The sequence below is a fragment of the Pelodiscus sinensis genome, chromosome 1 (genome assembly GCF_049634645.1).
Source record: "Pelodiscus sinensis isolate JC-2024 chromosome 1, ASM4963464v1, whole genome shotgun sequence".
Classification (NCBI taxonomy): Eukaryota; Metazoa; Chordata; order Testudines; family Trionychidae; genus Pelodiscus; species Pelodiscus sinensis.
The window spans coordinates 38,219,445-38,238,901 of record NC_134711.1 but is presented as its reverse complement, the minus strand read 5'-3'; the positions used below and the strand labels follow the sequence as shown (position 1 = coordinate 38,238,901).

At 46.2% G+C, this 19,457-nt stretch overlaps 1 protein-coding gene across 4 annotated transcripts in view; it reads right to left on the bottom strand.

The window, feature by feature from the left end:
- GRM8 (glutamate metabotropic receptor 8) overlaps positions 1 to 19,457 on the bottom strand; it is a 570,836-nt gene that overhangs the window by 504,872 nt on the left and 46,507 nt on the right. The window contains exons 1-2 of one of the 4 annotated variants that reach the window (XM_014573390.3): positions 2,111 to 3,183; positions 1,507 to 1,611 (exon numbers count right to left, since the gene is read on the bottom strand). The exons of 1 other annotated variant lie outside the window; for it this stretch is intronic. The gene's annotated coding sequence lies outside the window, so the exon portion shown is untranslated. Of the gene's footprint in view, positions 1 to 1,506; positions 1,612 to 2,110; positions 3,184 to 19,457 lie in introns of those variants that run through there. 2 more of the 4 variants (XM_075928359.1, XM_014573388.3) reach the window with 2 other exon arrangements.

Sequence of the window (19,457 nt, the reverse complement as noted above, 5' to 3'; positions counted from 1 at the left end):
GCTGTGCTCTTTGAATTATTTTACTACCCACCAATGTTCCTTAACCTAAATAGTACTGCGCAACGTAGTTATGCTGACGCTCACATTAGAACCCAATGCTCCTTTTGTTCATGACCGTTAATTTTAAAAAAATCTAAAGCGAAATAAACTTTCTGCCATTTGGTTATGTATGATCATTAGCTTCTATGCGCCGCTCCAGGCGATTTCCTTTTCTCCTTAAATTAAGTGGTCACTTTTAATGAGAGAGGTTTTTATTGAGGAAAAACAAATATGCGTTTAACGAATCCCCAGTCCCAAAGGTCAGAAGCTTTCCAGCGGCAAGTGGCAATGCCGTGCTGGGTCTGCATGCAATTCGGATCCGTAATCGACTTTGATCTGTGTGCGCGTGTGAGGGGGGTTAATGTGTTATCCACGCGACCCTTGCAAACACTTCCGACTCACAGGAAACACATGCCCAACGCTGTGAAAAGCCTCATCATCCAGTGGGAGAATTAGCACTTCCCGAGCAGAGGTGAGATTACTTTGGAGAGGTGCAGATTCCTCTCTATTAACACCCTTATTTTTGGGTTGCGTATTGTGAGAAACCATCAAGGAAGCAGAGGGATTCCCTCCCTCCCCCCCCCCCCAACTCCCAACCGAGTACTGCCCTCTTCCCACCAAACCCTTGGAACCGAGTTGAAATAATTTGTGCTGGCTCGCAGAGGGATCTTGCGCAGCGTGGTGGCTGGTAAACCCCGCTCCGTTTCATTGACACAAGCCGGCACGTGTCAGCCAAGCAGCATCTTGTGGGATTCTAGTCTAGATTTTCACTAGCTTCCAACAAGCTGCGAGGGAGCTTCAAGCTGTTTCGCTGAGCAGATGGATCTGGGCTCCGTGTTGCTAAGAGGGCTCTCGGTGTTCTCACAATCAGAGCGCCTGGCTCCTTTCTGGTGTTCCAATTACCTAGCACTTGGGAACGGGGAAGAATCCGCCTGCTTAAAAATACAGGGAAGGAAGGAAGGGACGCTTTGGTGCCCTGATCGACAAGTCCCAGCCCTGGCTATCCCCACCCTGCTATCATCAAAGTTTGTGGCAATAGCTCCCTGCACTCCCCCAAGGCTTATTACTACGCATCTCATAAATAGGTTAAATACTTAATGCGATTTTATTCGCCTAGTGCGCGGAGACTGAAGCAAAGAAGGTGGAAGGTGCTTATCAAGGAAAATAGCTCCTCTGTCTGATTTATAATAGGAAGCATTTAAATGAGGAAAGGAGGGGGTCTTGGAATTCCGGGTTGCAAACGCTCTTGCTATGATGGTACTTTGCTCATTGTCTTTTAACGCGCTGTTTAATTGGAGCTGCTTTTAGGAGGAAATTGACAACAAAAGCCCAGGGTATTTCGAGCCCCACAAACCTGGCAGATACTATCCCTAGAAGAAAATATTAACTAGGGCAAAACTTACACCGATGCTTATTTGTTGACCGTCCTCCCTTCATCAGTCCTTCCGCCCCCCACGATAAAAATACCTTAAGCCTCCAATCGATCACAAATAGTTGCACATCCGTATTGCTGAGACAGAGTCCCGGGGATGAGTGGATGGAGTCCCGGGGATGAGTCAAAGCCGCCCTAACCTACCGTCCAGAAAGAGCGTTAGGTAATTTCGCTACACTCCGCGTCTCAGATCTCTTCCCCAGTCGCGTCAGCTGAAGGGGCAGGAGCTCAGGCCCGGCCAGGTAGCCAGGAGAGCGATTCCAACGCTGCTGCAGGATACCGCTGAGCAGCCAAGCAAAGCCAGCCCGACTGTCTCCTCCCCACCAAAAAAAAAAAAAAAAATCCTCGGGAAAAAAAAACTTTTGGGGACCGCTTAGAGCTCAAGCCTGAGAGCCCAACTGCTCTGCCTTTCTCCCGCCAGGGCAGAGCTCTGGGCTGCTCCCTCTTGGCATTTTAAATAACCCTCAGTAAAGGAACATCCCTTCCCCCCTCCCAAATCGCCACCCTGGATGCACCAATGCATCCCCTCCCCCTCGCAGTAAATCCAATCACCAAACACCGAGAACGGGCCAACTTGATGCATCCAACACTGGGACAAATCGCTGCAGCCCCCGCGGTCACCCGCCCCCCCATTCTTACCCTGGCTCCGGAAGGCGCTGCTGGGAAGGAGCTGACTCCGTGGCTCTCCGCCCCATCTCAGCGCATGGTGCCGCGCGAGGCTGGTGGGGAGCTGCACTTGTAGCTGCTCTTGGTGCTGAAAGAGGCAGCGATCCCAGAGCCCGCCGCGAAGCCTCTTCCATGTGAATAACAAATACACCCACTGGCAGCAGCTATTGGTCTGTCTAACTCTCCTCCTAATCCACCTCTTATCAGGCACTCGCTGGCCGGGGGCAAAGGGAGCTTTCCCTGCTCAGGAGCTCGCTGGCTAATCCCCCGCAGTTGAGCGCCAAGCAAATCACAGCGGGGATGCGGAACAAACCAAGCCCGCTGGTGGGAAGCCCCCTGGCTGTGGCAATGAAGGCTCAGACTCGGGGACCCCGCCTCCCATGTCTTACAAGCTTACGCCTCCTTTTGCACACACTGCAGTTAATCCGCACACACCCTCTCCCAGGGCGGCGGCCCGAGACCGCCACGTTCAGGTAAACAAGTGTTTCCATCGGGCTTGATTCGCAGTCAAAGCCAATTACGGTGGAGGGGGGGAGGGTGATGAGGCGGGGGGAACATATGGGCTCCCGAGGAGCGTGGCTGCTCGCGCCAGCCCCGGGAAGAGCTGTGAAGCCAGGGAACCCTCGGGGCGGGGCTGTGATCAATAAATAATAATCAGCGGGCCAGCCAGGAGCACGTGGCCCGCGCGAGGCAACCGAACAAGTAATCGGCCGCCGGGGGCGTCGGAACAGCGCTGCTCTCCGGCTAGTTCCTCAGCAAAGTTTGCAGATAGAGGCCTTAAGTGGCTGCTCCCTTGTCTGGACCCGGAGGCTCAGGGGGTTCCCGCAGCACCAGCGTTAGCGAGGGGGGGTTGGCTCTAATGGGGCAGAGAGACACGGGAGTCCTCTCCTTGCAGCGCGCCCTCTCCCGCTCCGCTGGTGCTTATGCGCTCTGGAGGTGGCGGGCACTAGGGGGAAGCTCCAGCTGCGCTTTCCTCTCGGGATCGGATTGCACAGCTCCCTGGGGAGCTGGGCTACTCGGGAGGCGTCCGCTGGAAGCCCCATCCAGCTGGTCCCCGCGCGGCCGGGTCTGGGCCGGGCCTGCCTTGATGAACAGGCTCCATCTGGAGGCAGCTGCTGGTAACTGCACGCGCCGGAATTGCCGGGCGGAATGTGACGCAGGGAAGATCCACAGAGCCCGAGGATGCTGCCCAAGGCAGGGGTGCAGAGGCAGAGGATTGGAAAGGCGGCAGCACGGGAACTAAAGGGCGGAGCTGGGCCGGGGCAGAGCAGGGGGATATGGCAACAGGACAGGAGAGCGCAGAGCAGGGGAGGAGCACGACTCCTTTATTAAATGCCGGTGCTCACACGCCTGCTGGGAACGAGGTGCAGGGCTCCATCCCGTGGGCAGGATCTTCCAGATTGGTGCTGGGCGGGAGAGGGGAGTTTATCGAGCTGTGTATGAGGCCAGCTGATGCTGCCATCATGGGCTTTGTTGTTTGCTGCTGTTTGGCTTTGTGCAGTAGTGACCTGCCCCAGGCATGCTGGAGGGCACTGCTAGCCTTTGCTGGGACTTCTGAGCTGGTGATTGCTATCATACAGTGGTTGACAGATGTCTCCGCTGGAAACCTCATGCGCTGTTATGCTGACTCTGTTGTGCCAGGCTGTCATTGAGGGTTTGGGTATTGGCAAGTGTGTTAATCCTCTGGGGTACGTCTATACTACCACCCTAGTTCAAACTAGAGTGGTAATGTAGGCAACCGGAGTTGCAAATGAAGCCCGGGATTTGAATTTCCCGGGCTTCATTTGCATCTCGCCGGACGCCACCATTTTTAAATGTCCGCTAGTGCGGACTCTGTGATGCGCGGCTACACGCGGCACGGACTAGGTAGTTCGGACTAGGAAATAAGGAGTAACGGTAGTTCGGACTAGGAAGCCTAGTCCGAGCTACCTAGTCCGCACTAGCAGACATTTAAAAATGGCGGCGCCCAGCGAGATGCAAATGAAGCCCGGGAAATTCAAATCCCGGGCTTCATTTTCAACTCCGGTTGCCTACATTACCACCCTAGTTCGAACGAGGGTGGTAGCGTAGACATACCCTTGCTAACTAACCAGAACCGAACGTGGGACCTCAGTGCATGAGCCTTTAGTCTACACTTCAAGCTATAAAACCAGCTGCCTTTCAGCTAAGGCTGTATAGCTCTCTTGCACTCTCTCTCCTCCTCCCCCCCATGCAGTGGCACTTACAGGGAGTCACCCACATCCACTAACAATGAGAAAATCAGGGTGATTGCCTTGCTTCTTTAAGTGATGTAATGTTAGAAATCTGGCAGGCTAAACTAGCATTTCTCAGACTGGGGGTCCTGACCTCAAAGAGGATAATAAATGCTATTGTAGGGGGCTTGAAGTATTGCCACCCTTACTTCTGTGCATCTATTGGTGGCAATGCTGCACTCCAAACTAGGGCAACTGGAAAGCAATGGCTGCTGAGCGAGAGTCCCACTCTGATGGCACCAGAAGCAATCACACCAAAGCAAGGGGTGGCATGGTATGGGGGGTGTCATCCCTTTGGGGGTTGTCACAGCCTGGAATATTTTCGAAGGGGGGGGGCTCAACAAAAAAAATTGAGAACATCCTGGCCTAAACCCACCAATCTTGTCATTACATGTTCAAAATTTCCATTGCAATCAATGTCCATTTTGCCTGACAATAAGCTGTAATCTGTGTGTGAGTTATCTGTGTCTAATACAGGTCAAGCCAATTTCTGACCTCATTGATATTCTGGCCCAAATCCACAAAGACATAGGTGTTGGAACTACGGATGTTAGAGTGTAACAGACTAATGGTTTAACTGATAAGCATCATCTTATCAGTTAATGATGTCAATTACACTCAGCCAGCTTCTTAAGAGACAGCTTCACTGTGGCAGGGCAGTGAAATCTTGGGTTCCTTCTAAACTGCAGGGCAGCACAGCTTCACAGGTGATTAACCAGCCCCGCCCACTTAGTCAGCTCTGTGCATGGATCCTGGTGACCCTGCTTCCAGGGAGGCTTCAGTGTGGGCTCTTCAGTATAAAGCTTATTTAAGTTTTATACTGCAGAGCCCACAGTGTGAGATTTTCAGCAGTTACACACAGGGGCGGATATAGGGCAGGGCGAGCGGGGTGGCCGCCCTGGGCCCCGCGCTTCAAGAAGCCCCACGCATGCGCCGTGGCAAAGAGGGGCCCTGTGAAATTGTGCTGTCCCGGGCCCCGCAAAATGGTCGTCTGTCCCTGGTTACACAGTTACCTATTTAATGAACTTTTAACATCCCTAGTTGGAACAGATGTCGCCCCTATACCTAGGTGCTAGGACTGGGGATGCTGCCACAGTCCCTGGCTTGAAGTTGTTTCCATCATATCCAGGGTTTACAATTTGGTTCAATGGCTCTCAGCACTCACACTATAAAAATTGTTCCAGCCCCCTTGCCCTTATAATGTTTAGGCCAGTTGAACTCATCCAGGCTGTGAGAAGTCCCAGTTCAACTCCCCCACTGCCAGGTAAGGACAGACAGGGAAAAGAGGGGTACCTTTCATAACTGGTGTTCTTCGAGATGTTGCTCAAGTCCATTCCAAATTAGATCTGTGCATGCACAGTTTCCAGGAAGATTTTTTGAGTGATTGTTCATGTGCATTCCAAATTAGGTGATTCCCAAGCAGCTGTCCAGTAGAGGGGTCGGAGATCACCAGTCTGCAATACTGTCCTTCCAAATATGGCATCCTCCCTAGCATCCTGCCACAGTCCCTGGCTTGAAGTTGTTTCCATCATATCCAGGGATGTTGAGTGGTGTAGTGAGATGCAAACTGGAGTACTGAAGACTATGTGGCCAGTCAGCAAATATCTTAGAGAGGGACATGTGCCTGGTACAGGAGTCCTCACCAGATCGGAGCCGAGATGAATGGTTCCATCTCAGTGAATAGTTCAGAGGTGAAAGGGACCTTCTTAACATTAGAGCAGTGGTCCCCAACCTTTCAGGGTGGCCAGGCATCCGAGGGTGGAGCCGCTCACGCGCCAGGCATCTGGGGGCAGGGCCGCCCATGCGCCGCATGCCCGGGGCCGGGGCTGCCCATGCTCCACACACCCGGGGATGGCACCGTGCATGTGCCACGTGCCTGGAGCAGGGGCCACCCATGTGCCACACCCCCGGGGCCAGCACCGTGCGTGTGCCGTGCACCCAGGGCCAGCACCTCATATGTGCCACATGCCCGGGGAAGGGGCCGTCCCGGATCATTTTGCAGGCGCACATAAATACCCCAGCAGGTGCCATGGCACCCACGGGCACTGCGTTGGGGACCACTGCATTAGAGGCTTGTCCCTTGACTGTACTGGGCCTGGTACCAGCGATAGTGACAGTGGAACCCCTGGAGACTCATGGGGGGCACTGACTGTCCAGATATCAGCTCCATCAGGTCATGCGGGCAGCTTCATACATTTCAGGAGTGGATGGCATGTCCAGATCTCCCATGTGGCTCTCCCAGGATGGGGAATCTGCTTGCACCAGACTTGATGGGACTGGCAGAGGTGCCGGAGTCAATGGCACCATATGGCCAGGTTGCTTCGAAGGGTGCTGCAGCTTAGGACATGACTCTTTATGCTTTTTAGCTTTTGAAATAGAGGACCAGCCCCTTTCCTGCCTCTGTTTCTTTTTCTGCATAAGAGAATGGGATCAGTGCCGAGAGCTGACCTTCAGTGAATGGCGATATCAGGGTGCCTTGTCTGATTTCTTCTGCAGATCCAGCACATTCCGCAATGACCAAGGTGCACTGTGCACTGAGGCCACCAATTCCAGTCCCATAGCCTGTGGCACAGGATGGGGATCCAAAGATGCTTCCATTAACAGATTCTGGAGGCATAGCTCTCTGTCTCCTCTAGTTCTTGAGGTAATGGCCCTATAGATCTTACACTTGTCTGCTAAGTGGGGCATTCCCAACACTTTAGTCCGGAGTCATACGTATCACCCACGGGCATAAACTTCATATATTGTCTACTGTTTGAAGCCAGGGAGCTGAGACTACCCCACTTGGGATCTGGGGCATACCAGAAACAGAGTCTTCACTGCGGACTTAACAACCACTTAACACTTTAGAAAATTAATTATGAAGCAACTAGGGAAAGCATGCTTGCCTGAGGCAAGAGATGCTAGCTCCAACAACTGTCACTGACGATAAGAAGGAACTGAGGGAGGGGGCGGTCAGCAGGGTGCTATATACCTAGCCATACCGATGCCACTCTAAGGGTCTCCCCTGCCAACAGACAGTATCCAGCTAATGAAAATCTTCCCAGCAACAGTGCAAGCAGCATGTGCATACCTAATTTGGAATGCACACGAGCAATCACTGGAAGAAGAAACAAAAAACAGGACTATGTAGCAATTTAAAGACTAACAAGATGGTTTATTAAGTGATGAGTTTTCATGGGCCAGACCCACTTCCTCAGATCAAACTGTGGAAGAAAATTGGCACGACCATATATATCAAAGGATACAATCAAATAAATGAACACATATGAAAAGGACAAATCAAATTTCAGAACAGATGGGCGATGAGGGAGGGAGGTAAATGTTTGTGAGCTAATGATATTAGAGGTGATAATTGGGGAAGCTATCTTTGTAATGGGTAAGGTAATTAGCATCCTTGTTAAGACCTAGGTGTAAAGTGTCAAATTTAAGCACGAATGACAGTTCAGAGGATTCTCTTTCAAGTCTGGTGCTAAAATATCTTTGAAGCAAGATGCAGGTAGTTAAGTCCTTGAGACAATACCCTTTCTGGTTGAAATGGCAAGAAACTGTTTTTTCTTTGTGATCCTGTCTAATATCTGTTTTGTGTGCATTGATTCTTTGACGAAGTGTCAGACTTTTGTCCAATGTCCATAGCAGACAGACACGGTCAGCACATGATAGCATAAATTATATTTCTGGATGAGCAGGAATATGTATTCTTGATCTTTTAACTCAATTGGTTAGGTCCAATAATGGTATCAGCAGAGTGAATATGTGGACAATGCTGGCAACGGGGTTTGTTGCAAGGGAAAGTTCTAGGGTTGATATTAGACTGGTATATCCAGTGGTTGTTGGCATTTAGCGCGATTGGCGCCCCCGCCTGCATGGCCGTCAATGGAGTGACGTCATCATCGGGCGCTCCATTGAAGGCAGTGCCCTAGGCAACAGCCGAGTCGGCCTATAGTCACAGGCCGCCCCTGAGAACAGGTTACCATCAAATAATCCATTCTCTGTCACTCTTGCCCAATTTCTGGCAAATAGACGGGGAACATGACCCTTGTCCATCCTGGCTAATAGTTATTGATGGCTCTATCCTCCATGAATCTATCTAGTTCTTTTTTGAACCCTTTTATAGTGAGCTTCACAACATCTCCTGGCAAGGAGTTTGACAGGTTGACTGTGCATTGTGTGAAGAAATTACTTTTTGTTTGTTTTAAACCTGCTGCCTATTAATTTCATTTGGAGACCCCTAGTTCTTGCATTATGTGAATCAGTAAATAATACCTATTTTCTTTCTTCACACCCGTCTTGATTTTTAAATCTCTACCATTATCTCTTTTCCAAACTAAAAAGTCCAAGTCTTATTAATCTCTCCTCATATAGAAGCTGTTCTATGCTTAGAATGCGCTAAGCATTTTCCCCTTTTCTGTGCATTTTCTAATTCCAGTACATGTGGTTTTTTAGATGGAGCAACCCGCTCTGCACACAATATTCAAGATGTGGGCGTACCATGGATTTATATAGAGGAAATATAATACTTTCTGCCTCATTAGCTCTTCTTTTCCTACTATTCCCAAAATTCTGTTAGCATTTTTGACTGCTACTGCACATTAAACAGATGTTTTCAGATATCTGTCTGCAATTATTCCAAAGTCTGTCTTGAGTGTTAACAGCTAATTTAGACTCCATCGTTTTATATGTATAGATGGAATTATATTTTCTAATGTGCATAACTATGCATTTATCAGCATTAAATATCATTTGCCATTTTGTTGTCCACTTGTGAGATCCCTTTGTAACTCTTTGTAGTCTGTTTTGGAACTCATTATTTTGAGTAGTTTTACATCCCCTGCTAATTTTGCCATCACACTGTTTATCCCTTTTTTTCAATTAATGATCATAGTACAGACTAGTGAGGGGACACCACTGTTTACTCCTCTTCATTCTGAAAACTAGTCTTTTATTCCTACCTTTTATTTGCAGTCTTTTAATCAGTTACTGATCCATGAGAAGACCTTCCCTCTTATCCCATAACAGCTTACTTTGCTTAAGAGCCTTTGGTGAGGGACTTTGTCAAAGGCTTTCTTAAAAATCTAAGTGTACTATATCCATTGGATCCCTTTGTACACATGCTTGTTGAGCCGTTCAAATAACTCTAGTAGCTGGGAAAATTGCAACAGGAGCAACCAAGGCCTGGTCTATATCTAAAATATAGGTCAACTTAATTACTTTGCTCAGGAGTGTGAAAAATTCGCACTCTGTGAGACATAGTTAAACTGAACTAATCCCTGGGGGGTACATCTACACAGCAGAGTTAGAGTCAAATTAAACTACATCAATTGCATATTTTAAGTTGAAATAGCTTAACTTGGCTTTTGGCGTTGTCTATGCAGCAGGAAGTCGAAGGAAGAACACTCTTTCTTCGACTTCCCTTACTCATAAACTGATGGTTACTAAGAGTAAGAGGTCCTCCAGCTCACCATTATTTGGAAATAATGGCTTGTAGTGTAGACACGCTCTTTGTGATTTTGGAATAATATCAGTTAATCTGAAATAATGCTGCTGTATAGACAGACTGGTATAGACACTGCTAGGTGGACAGAAGAATTTTACCATCTACCTAGCTACCCCCTCTCAAGATGGTGGATTTCCCACATTGATGGAAAGCCCCTTCTTTTGCACTAGAAAGTGTCTACACTATAGCATTGTCATTGAAGCACATATAGTGTAGGTATACTATATACAGCAACCATCTTAGACTAGCTTATAAGACAAGCCTGGAATATAGGATACACATTTGAGACAGAGGAGATCTGAATTTCTATCCAAACTGCACAACAGGGATTCAAACCTGGGTCTCGCACATCCCAGGCAAGTGCCCTAATCACAGGATTCAAATGCTGATGTATACTGGAATATATCCATGCCAGAATCCCTGGGTTTTGCTTTTTGTTTTAAATGTGCATCACTAGAGTCAGACTTTCTGTCTTGAGAACTGTGACAGAACTTGATGCATTTTCTTGCGACAGAAGTGAGGATTTTAAACATATGCCTCTCCATATGGTTGAAATCTGAAGGAATGACCCCTCCAGAGGTAGAATACAGTGGGATCGTATGAATTCGAGTGAAAGACTCAACGTTTATTGATCAAATCTGTTCTTTCCAGAAAAAAGAGTGTGTTTATGGATCAAACCTGTTCTTCACAGAAAATGGGAGTGTCAAACCAGCCAACTCTTCCCAACATAAGCCAGAACACTGCACTGTAATTTCATTAGTAATTATCGATGTTAAAATAAGAATAAATAAGAGCCAGATTTTGATGCTCTTGTTTCTTTTAAATACCGCCTTCCTCTGCAGAAGTCCTATTGAAATAAAGTTGTATTGCAGAGGTTCTCAACCTTGAGTCTATGGCCCTCTGGGGGACCATGAGCAAGTTTCAGGGGGGCTACTAAAATAATCTAGAGACTAGGCCAATGTTAGATTCCCTACAGCCCAGAGCAGGAAAGCCAAAGCCTGAGCACTGCCTCCTGGACTTGAAGCCAAAGTCTGAACAACTTTGATCTGTGGCCCTCATCCTTTGGTTTAGGGCCCTGCGCAGTTGTTCAGCTTGCTACCCCCAATGCCAGCCGTGCCTTTTAATCTACTGCATATGCAGGAAAACAGTTGTTATGACACAGATAGACCATGGAATTTTTATAGCACAATGCAGGGGACCCAGAAAGTAAAAGGTTGAGAACTCCTCTAGCATAGGGTGCTGTTCAGTAAAAGAATCCAGCCCTTGTTAAGTACATATTATACCTATTTCACAGTTCAGTCCAACTTCCTCTAGGAGGGTGCCAATGTAGTTTTAGTATGCCAGTTTAATAACTTCTCTGTGTCTGAAACAACTTCCGTAGCTCTGCAAAAGTTTCCCACTTTGTTTTTATGGTAGTGAAAAAAACAAATCATGTTGACATATTGATTGCTCACCCCTGAGCCCATCACAAAATGGTATAAAACTAGAGAGAGTGTTTCACTCCCCATTAAAATGCAGCCATCTTTGAGGCTAGGCACAACCATTTATAAATCAGAGCATAATGGCATGTGACTTTTTTCTTACATGTAGAGTCTAATCTTCTCTTTTAAATGGCATCACATGGGCAGTATTCCAGTCCCTGCCCAAAAGAAAGTCACTGACACTGTACATTGCTGCCCTTACTGGTTTCCTCAGCTAACATGCACTCAGCTAACATGCACTGGACACTTGACCCTCCCAGCAAATGCTACCCCGAGTCACTGTTCCTCAGTGGTTCCAGCTGCCACTTAGAATATGGCCTGAGTGTGGCTTACTTCCCACTGAGATTAGGGGTATGATTTGGCCTGTAAGGGCATGAAGCTACCTAATATTCAAGCCTTGCATTCCTGTAAGTCATGTATATAGTAGAATTTATCAGAAGATTGTTTGCTACACTAAGTGCACAAAATGCCATGTTCTTTCAAAATGGAAAGTGTACTTATCTCAGTGTGAAATAAACTAGGTTCTACTTTTATTACTGCCTATTCAATGGCAAGAAATCTAACATAAATCTGTCAAGTACAGTTCGATGCACTACACTGCAAAACCAAACATCACTTTTCATGGCTTAGGTGGGCGAGGTAATATCTTTTATTGGAGCAACTTACTGTAAGCTCAAAAGCTTGTCTCGCTCACCAACCAAAGCTGGTCCAATAAGAGATATTACCTCACTCACCTTGTCTCTCTAATATCCTTGGACTAACACAGATACAAAACCACTGTGTCTTTGTGGATTTTCACACAAGCAGTAGAATTGTAACTTCAGGTATCATTCACACTCAGGAATTCAGATTCCACTTAATGCAATAAAATACTGACTGTGATTTTTAGTTAAACAGTACACATCTCAGTCACTTTAGATCACAACTGTATTCAGGTGTGAATCTCTCTCAGATTTTTAGATCTGGTCTACAATAGGAAATTAGGTCTGTACATCTACATTGCTGAGGAGTGTGAAAAATCCACATCCCTGAGTGACACAGTTAAATCAAACTAATCCAAGTCTAGACACAGCACTAGGTCAATGGGAGAATTTTCCTGTCAACCTAACTACCACCTAACAGGGAGGAAGAATACCTATTCAGACAGAAGAGTCCCTCTCATTGGCATAGCTAGCGTGTTCAATAAATCACTTTAGTTGTGTGATCGGAATGTTTTAAGTGTACACAATCTCTTCGGCTACGTCTAGACTGCAGGCTTTTTGCGCAAGAAACTTTTTTCGGAAGAGATCTTCCAAAAATACTTCTTGCACAAGAACATGCATCGAAAAAGTGATGTGCTTTTGTGAAAGAGAATGTCCAGACTCATTGGATGCTTTCTCTCATAAAAGGCCACCCAGAACCACTTCAGCCAGAGCTTTAGGTCACCAGTTGCTTCCGAGTGCTGCTGCCGGAGACTTGCAGAGACATATGCTTAAAGGGACGCCCTGGGACAGCCGTTTCTCTGCTTCTGCTGCATGCCTGCTACCTCTTCGAGGGACAGCAAAGCTCTTGCAGTGCCTGCTGTGGTTGCCTGGCTTTTTTGGATGTCACAGCTTTTCTCTTGGTGCCATGGAGCCGGAGCTGCCCCTGGGCATGCAATGGCCCCACACGGCCATGCTGAAGTTTTTGCAGTACTTTGTGTTGGCTGCCTTCCTGGTCCTGCAGGATTTGGACCCCAACATCATTCTGGAGACACTCTCCCTGGCTGTGGCTGCTCCATTCTAGCAACCACACCCCACAATGGAGATGTGTTTTTGGAGGCTTGACACCAGTTCGGACTGGTGGGACCTGCTGGTCATGGAGCAGTGGGACGACCAGCAGTGGCTCCAAAACTTCTGCATGTGAAAGGCCACTTTTTGGAGCTATGTGCCTGGCTTGCCTCTGCCCTCCGAAGACGTGACACCCACCTGTGGCCCACCATCCCCCTGGAAAAGCGGGTCACAATTGCCATATGGAAGCTTGCCGCCCTGGTCAGCTACTGGTCGGTGGGCAACCAGTTCAGCGTGGGAAGTCCACTGTCACGAAAGGCACTCTGGGGCTGCAGTCCCTGGGGGGGGGAGTGTTGCATAAGGCAGACCCTCGGGAAAGGGAAGTTGGGGGCTGTAGGGAGTGGAGTGGGGGAGAAGCCCCATCCCTGGGGGCTTGTGCCATCTTGCCCTCACACAGCCCTGCTGCTGGGGGGGCACCTCATAGCGGGTGCTCTTGGGGTGTTTTGGGTGGGGAAAGTAGGGGAGCAGGCTCAGGCACCCCCTTTCTCATTCTCTGTGTTGTGTGTTTCTTTGTCTCCTTGTGCAGGTGGTGAGGGCCATCACCTCCCCCCCTGTTGTGGTGGGTCGTCCCTCTCAGAGACTTGGATGTGACCCTGGCCAGATTTGCTGCCTTGGGGTTCCCCAGCTGCAGGGGAGCCTTTGATGGGACACACATCCCCATCCGAGCACCGGACCATCAAGCGGCCCAATATATAAACCAAAAGGGCTACTTTTCCGTTGTCCTGCAGGCCCTTGTTGACCATCAGGGACAATTTACGGACATTTCTGTAGGGTAGTTGGTCAGGGCATACGATGCCTGAGTATTCTGAAACTCAAGCCTGTACTGCAAGCTGGATGAAAGCACATTTTTCCCCTGCTGGGACTTTGCTGTCAGGGATGTGTACATGTCTCTGTGCATAGTGGGGGATGCGGCATACCCCCTCCTGCCATGGCTCATGAAGCCATACACCAGCCACCTGGATCCCAGTAGGACCTTTTTAATGCCCACCTGAACCGAGCCAGGATCCAGGTGGAATGTGCCTTTGGCTACCTCAAAGCATGTTTCCGCTGCCTCCTTACCCTCCTGGACATAGAGGAGCACAACATCTCTGAGGTGGTGGCAGCATGTTGCATCCTCCACAGTGTTGTGGAGTGGAAGCGGGAGGCCTTCCTCCCGGGATGGGGGGTAGATACCAGCTGCGAAGGCCATGCATTTGAGCAGCCCCGGACAGCTTGTCATCTGCCAGGCCCATCAGGCTGGGGTGCGCATCCCGGAGGCCATGAGGGAGAGGTTCTCTCAAGGACCCCAGTAACTCTGCCCAGGGCCTCCACAACAGGGACCTCTGCCTTCCTGCTCTATCCCTTCCCCAACACAACCCCTACCTTCTCCCTTTCCCTGACCTCCGAATAAACACACCTGTTTGGTTTTACAAAACATGAACTCTGTTTTAATTAAACAATACGGGGGAGGGGGGGAAGTCTCTCCTAGGGGTTGAAGTCTTTTGTCACGAAAACTGAGCATTCATTTTTTCTGACAAAAATCCCATTGTAGTGTATATTCTCTGACAGTGTTGTTGCCAAAAGGCAGGTTTTGATGTAGTGTAGACAAAACCTTAGCCTTTAAGCTGCCACAGGACTCCTAATTTTTTTTAATTAGTGCTGAGGCATCTGTATGTCTGGAAACTAGAGGGGGGGGGGGTTAAGAAGGAAAAATTATTTCTTGCAACAATGCCAAATATCAGACCAGACCACATATGTCCCACCACAAACAAAGGAAAGACATTCCTGCAGATATGCAGTGGAGAGCCTCAGATACCTTCACTCCTTCAGACTTCATACTCAACTGAGGGTATGTCTACAGTTCCGGAAAAACTACACTTACACCCATACTGCTATTGTGTTCTTTCGACAGAAAGTCAAAAGAACGGAGGGGTTTTTCCGACAGTGGTAAACCTGCTCAGTTTCTACGAGAAAGAAGCCTTTTTCCAAAAAGCTTTTTTGGAACAAAGCATGCTTGGACATGGAAGAGAGTATTTTTTCGAAAGAAGAGGCTTCCAAGAAAAGGCATAGGTGCCCTGGTAGCCACTCTGTCCACAGTAATCACAACTGAAATGTAAAATAGCATCCAATCAATGTGGATGCTATTTTTCGAAAAAGCATATCACTTTTTTGTTGCGCTTTTTCAGTGTAGATGCTCCTTTTTGAAAAAAGGTTTTCTGGAAGATCTCGTTCGAAAAAGCTTTTTCCGAAAGAAGCTTGCAGTCTAGACGTAGCCTGAGTGTCATCATGAGACCACTAGAAGACATCTACCAGGGAGCAGAGGTCACCACATTGGCATAAGCCAACTGGCATTGTCCTTTTCTCTAGGCTATATCTAGACTGCAAGCTTCTTTTGGAAGAAGCTTTTCTGGAAGAGATCTTCCAAAAAAGCTTATTTCAAAAGAGTGTCCACACAGCAAAAATGCAATGAAAAAGTGATGTGTTTTTTTGAAAGATAGTGTCCACACTGATTGGATGCTATCTTGGATTTAAATTGTGATGAGCACCTATGTTACTTCCTGGAGGCCTCTTCTTTCCAAGGAACTCCCTCTTCTGCATCCACACACGCCTTTTTTCTAAAAAGGTTTTTTGGAAAAAGGCTTCTTCCTCGTAGAAAGAGGTTTACCACCGTTGGAAAAATCCCTCCATTCTTTCGACTTTCTGTCGAAAGAACACAATAGCAGTGTGGATGCAAGTATAGTTTTTCTGGAAAAATGTCAGTTTTTCCAGAAAATAGTACAGTGTAAACATACCCTCTTTTTATATGATCTCTTGTTTCTTTTACATTCACCCAAATACAACTTTATAATATTTGTGTCTAAAGCCAATATTTAATCATTTCATCTAAGAGCAATAGGATTAGCTATTGAAAGAGAAAAAATCTTTGATTTTTTTTTATAAGTGTACAGACTGACCCCAGTTGTAACTGACTAGTCCAGACTGACCAGAAGCTACAGCAAAAAACTAGTCTTCCTATGGCCCCAAATTACTTGCAAAACAAAAGTATTTGCTAGATACCTCAAATCATGAACTGAATAGAGACACTAGATTTATGGTTTATCACAACACTTTGTGACCACTAATACCCCCCCACACACACACCATTCACTTTCCCCCAATTTTTTCCCTTCCTTATTTCACTCTATGACTGTAGAGGTGTTAACAGGCCACTGAAATAGTCCCCTTGAAATATGAAGAGCTCTGTGTAAGCTTGAAAACTTCTCTCACCAGCAGAAACTGCTCCAATCAAAGAACAGATTGAAAAGTTTGTAAAGCCAATGTTAAAAATATTTGCATAGTATACAGGTTAAAGAAAAGGGGATTCTGTACATTTGGGAGTCATGTTTGGATTATCTACAGACCAAAGTTTTGCTTAAAAAGTCATGATACATATAGTACACAATCAGCATCCCAAATTTAGGAACATAAATTTAACAATACAGTTTATATATTTTAATAAAATGTTTAGATACATCACTCATAAGAAGTTTTATGGAGAGTTGGTTGTGGGAAGCACATAAATTGATGAGTGGAGATTGTCCCTCAGTCAGTCAGAATTTAGGGCAGGTTACCTCATCCACTTGTCTCTCTTGTAAAACAAATGGCTCTTTCTTGCCTTCAGGTGAACAAGTCTCACTTATTCCTTAAAACTATAGAGCCAGTGACTTTCACAGCCTTACTTGTAAAGCTCAAAATCCCCTTTCTTAAGAGAATAATCATCTCCAAACCTCACTTAGGCCCATTCCCAGCCTCCACAGTCTCTACAACGAAGGCAAATAATTTTTAGACTAACTTTTTTCTCCCTTGGGGGTCTCCTGCTCAGGGATAACATTTTAAAATCTATTTCTAGCCAGATAGAAGGGTCTAGATAAAGTATCCTCCCCCTTAATTCTTGTCTGATCTTCAAGAGAAAGGGAGAGCCATGTATCAGATTAAACTTATTTTCTTCAAACAAATTATATTGTTTCTCCTGTGTAATTTCTACACACAAAGAAGGTATCTAGCCCAGTAGGGCACAGGACTGGTACGCAAGACTTGCTCTCCATTCCCGGCTCTGTTACTGACTAGCTGCTGGGTGACCTTGGGCAAATCATTTTCTCTCTCTGTGCTTCAATTCCTCATCTGAAAAATGGAGATGCCTTATCCCCTCTGCAGATCTCTTTGAGATCTATGGATGAAGAATGCTATAAGAGAGCTATGTACTATTACTACTGAAGGGCTAGCATGAATACAATCCTATCTTAATCCTTCTTTATTCCAGTCATGGGACACACACTTCACGTATTCATTGTCATTCTTGACATTTACTGTTAATTTAAAAATGTGTCTACACAAGCGTGGCCCCCTTCCCTCAGTGGTCTGATCTTTCACTACCTTGTTTTACCTTGGACTTGGTGAGAGCAGGAGCAGGCCCATAATGAGGCAAGACTCAGCTCAGGGCCACAAAATTGTTCCCTGTTCGAGTATGCTCTGTAGCCACAAAACACTTTGATTACTCTCATTTGTAACAATCTCACAAATTCATTAAGCTGATTGTTTTGTACTTAAACTTTGCTTTAAATACAAAACAATCAATGGCCAATTGTAATAAATTGCTGCAATACAGGTATTTTTTCTTCTGACAAATTCACCAAGGACATTTAAAAGCCACTCAGTCTTGTGGTTGGTATTAGGGCTAATGATTCTTGCCTTATTGTGTTTTGTTGCTTAACTGTTGTCTAAAAATGGTAATCACCAATAGTGTAATTAAAGACAGACTCTACAGCAGGAACTCTTCAGTGGTGGAAACATTAACAATTCTTAACTATTACTTCATCTGTCATCTTAACATTTTATGGCTGAAGGTTGATATGTTGCTGTTTGATATGAACTCTGTCTACTACTGCAGTACATTAGATTTATATTTTTTCAATGCACTTTAGCATTCAAAATTATATTTAGCTAGGAAACAAAGAAAGCCCCTTGGGCAAAGTCTTCATTAACATGCTAACAGAAATAGCTCCAAGTCAGTCATCCACTCAAACCCAAAAAGGGAGACCGAGGATCCTTTAAAAAACCTGGCAATTTTGTACCCATTTGAAAGGTTTCCTCCCTTAAATGGGTTGAGAGAGTTCTTTTGAAATGTCTGAAAGATTTTTTAATACATAGAAATATGCAAACTTCTAATCCATATAGGCTACATCTACACTGCAGGCTTCTTGCGCAAGAATGGCTGTTCCTGTGCAAAAACTTGCAGAGCATCTACACTGCGTGCATGTTCTTGTGCAAATAAATTTACAGTAAAGCGTCGGAACAGAGGGCTTCTTGCATAAGAGTTATTCCTCTCCCCATGAGGAATAAGCCCTCTTACACAAGAGCTCTTGCTCAAGAAGGCAGTGTGGACAGGTAACAGGCTAAAATGGCCATCAGAGCTTTCTTATGCAAGAGAGCATCCACACTGCCATGCATGCTCTTCCGCAAAAGCACATCTCTTGTGCAAAAGCACATGGCAGTGTGGACACGCTCTTGCGCAAGACTTTTTGTGCAAGAATTCTTGCACAAAACAGTACTTGCACAAGAATCCTGCAGTGTAGACATAGCCCTCGTGTATCTGAAGCAAAAGTATAGTCAACCTAATCAAATGCGTCATAAGCTTAACCTACAATTTTACTTGCACAGTGTTATCTGGACTAAATGATTAGAGGTGAGTCACATTTTGAACAAGTATTTTATGAAAAGCATTCTATTTTCCAGCATTGACATTTTTAATGAAAATTTAATTAATATATTTCATTTATTTTTTACTCTTTTATGAAATGAGAAGAGATCCAAGTACCATGCAGTGGATTAGATCTGGTTACAAATAATATATCTAACCATGAGGGGAAATCAGCAATCACTCAGTTGATTAAATAATTGATTTGTGTGTCCTTTATTCTTGCCCTTCAGAAAAAATATTCATCACAATATCATCTCACCATAAGGAGTAATTGTAGCAGGGTCTCCTTCAAAACCCCCATTTGTATCTATCACCTCACACTCCAAATCAGGGGTGAAAGGCCTCACTGCATCAATCTCTACGTGACACACATTTTGAAGATTATCAGTGCTACACAAAGGACTAGAGAGTAGAGCAAGAAACATGTTTGAAATGCAAGTTTAAACTCTAGAGCACAAATGGGTAGCCTCTTCTTACAGTCCCCCTCCATCATCCCTGAAAAACAATTAACAGAAGTGCCATAAGCCAGCCTAGTGTGAGTCTTGCTGAGGGGGAAGAAGATACTG